The following is a 2,980-nucleotide window of genomic DNA, read 5'->3' on the forward strand; positions in this document are numbered from 1 at the left end:
TCCCCCTCACCACCCTCAGAAGGAACCAGCCCTGCTGACTGACACAGTGATCTCAGACTTCTAGCCTCCAGAACTGTGCGACAATAAATGGTTACTGTTTGAGTCCCCCAGTCCATGGTCTTTGTTATGGCAGCCCCAGCAAAGTAATACAGCCCCTGTGGCAGAGGCTCAGCCTGGCCTACTGGGCAGTGTCCTCGGAAGGGGCCTGGGGTGTTGCCAGGAGACCAACTCTTGCCTTGTTCTATGGTTATCATCACCTGTGTGCAGACGGTGTCAGCCCAAGCATTTGACACGAGCCCTGTGACAACCAGGATGTGTTTGGAAGCGGGTTGGGGGTGGGTGGGTCCGCACAGCTCCATGGTGTCACAGAGGACACAAGTCCTTCCTGTGGCTCTGCTCCTCTGTCCTCGGGCAGGTTTTATCCTCAGATGGATCCTTCATGGCTGCATGATGGTTGTAGCCACAGTCTAGCTTGCAGGCATCCTCATTACAGCCAGCAGGAGAGAAGAAGCCCTGTCCCCAACCGTGGAACAAAACTCCTGGACCTTGAGCTGAAGGCACCACCCTGACCCAATGCCCTGTTCTGGTGGGTGCAGACCTGGCTTACTGGAACCAGTGGTACACAGCTGCCCTCCCTGGAGCTTGCCGTGGGGTCAGCCACTCCCAAACTCAATGCGGAAGAGACAAGGGGAAAGGTGACATGGAGTTGGCCAGAGTCCACTACAAATCCTCTCCCTTGCTCCACATAAAAGTCATGTGAACAATTATAGCTCCCATTTTACAGAGGAGGAAACAGGCTCAGAGAGGTTCAGTAACTTCTCAAAGCCACATTGCTAGTAAGTGGTGGAGAGAGATAACGAGTTCAGGTCTTATTCTGAAGAAAGCACTCTCCACCACTCCCCCTGTTGAATTCCAGCATTAACTCTGCCTCATGTGGCAGAGTACATCCCGACACACGCCAGCACAGACCTGTGTCCATCCGTGGTGGTGAGGGGGAGTGGTCAGGGCCACCCTGCTGCTGTCAGAAACCCTCCCAGCCAAACCATATCCTGCCTGCAGCCCTAGCCCACTGACTCCCAAGCAAACAGTGACGTTGGTGAGAGCTTGAGGGACAGCGAGAGCAAGGAAGGCCCTGAGAGGGCTTTTAGCTCATGCGTCTGTGACTTTGCATGTGTACACGTGTATGTGAACATGCAGACATGTCTCTGGGACTCCGTCCTGTGGACGAATGGGTGAAGGCCCATTTATCCGTGTGCCTGGGTGAGTGCCTGTGTGAGTGGATGTGTGCGCACCCATGTGTGGGTGTTTCAGGGCCTCCCATTCCTCTGTCTGATGGCCAACAGCTGGAAGGCATCCTGCTGCAGCTCCTGGCCAACAGAATGACCATGAACCCTCAGGCTCAGCAGTGCTCCCACACAGCCACTGCCTGGGGTCAGGCCTCCTTCCTGGCAAAGGAGACCAAGGCTCCCTTTTCCACTGGGGCCTGGAGGGAAGGCAGGGGGAGGGTGGACTGGAAGGAGGCTCAAGAGTGGCTGCCCAGTGGGGCTCTCTGCCATCTGTGCCTCCTGCTCCACTCCCCACTCCACTTCCCTCTTTGTCCCCTCTCCGCCTCAGGGTGCATCGCTCTGGCGACCCCTGGGAATTGGAAGCTAATTTTCCAAGATCATTAGTGATGGAAAGACCTCAGGTTCTGCCTTTAATTAAAGTCAGATGCGGGGCTGAGGAGAAATGCCGCATGCAGGCACCCTCTTCTCACTTGCAAAAGCCATATGCAAATAATTAAGCCAGGCATGGAAGCCATAATTAAAAATTTCACAAACCCCCTCATTAGCTGAGCAGTCTACACAGAGAAGCAGGACCAAGTCCCTCCCTATGCCAATGGCAGTTCCTGCAGATGGTTAATTGGGTCTGGGGGGAGAGGTGGGTCACACCTAGGTGACAGTACACTTGGCAATGAGCTGGCAGGGCTCCTGGCTCACCAGGCCAGCAGTGATAACTTCCCACCTCTGTCCAGGAGGCCTCTAGCCAGGGATCAAGGCTCCCAGGGCAAAGTAGGTAAACACAAACACCCGTCACTCCATCCAGCCACCCCTCTCTCCCAGGGTGAAGAGGCACCACAATACAGGATGCTGGTCCCAAAACTCACAGCCTTTCCTGGCCCCACCCCATATTCAGGCAGAGCTGGGACACACTGACAGAAGCAGGGAGAAGGGGCTCAGCCAGAGACTAGAGACTGCTGCAGGTGGATGTCCTTGAAGACCCTCCCCCAGTGTGCCCAAGAGGTAGGTGGGATCTTCGGACCAAAGCAGGCTCAGGAGACCCCTTCTTTCTCCCAGCAACGGTGTGTCCTGGGGTCCTTCAACCCCCCTTCCATGCACACAGATGTCCCCAGGCCTGGTGGCCACTGCGCAGACAAAGGCCCTGGGCAGGATGCCCACCCACACCTCATAAACACACTGTCAGCCCCAGGTTTAATTGGCACCTTGAGAACTGTGAGGAGGGTGGGTGGCAGGGAAATGTTTGACCTCACTGTTTCAGACATTTTCTGACCCCTTTCCCCACCCTACCCGGGATCCCTGGCCCGAGCCCTCGGCCCCTATAAACATCTGGTTTGCTTCATGTCCAGAATCATCCCTGCCAGGCAAGTCGCCGATGACATAACCCCACTTGCTCACTGACATTTCCAAATGAAATTCACTCGTCCCAACTGCTGCCACTTGTTTTCCGTCTGGCCTGATCAGTGGCCCTCCTCTAAAGGAATCGTGCTCACCAGAGGCATTGATCGACGTCTAGTGCGTGTGGGGACGAGCTATGCCCTCCCAACCATGAGGCCTGGCCACCGACCAACTTACCTCACCCACACACTGCGGCCCCGGGCCGCGTCAGCTTCCACAGCCGAGACTCACACCTTCAGCATTGTGGACATACACTGAGCGTGATTAAAACAAATCCAGACCTGGCTCTTCTTTCGGGGATTTGG

Source organism: Pteropus vampyrus, unplaced genomic scaffold (assembly GCF_000151845.1).
Source record: "Pteropus vampyrus isolate Shadow unplaced genomic scaffold, Pvam_2.0 Scaffold196, whole genome shotgun sequence".
Taxonomy (NCBI): Eukaryota; Metazoa; Chordata; class Mammalia; order Chiroptera; family Pteropodidae; genus Pteropus; species Pteropus vampyrus.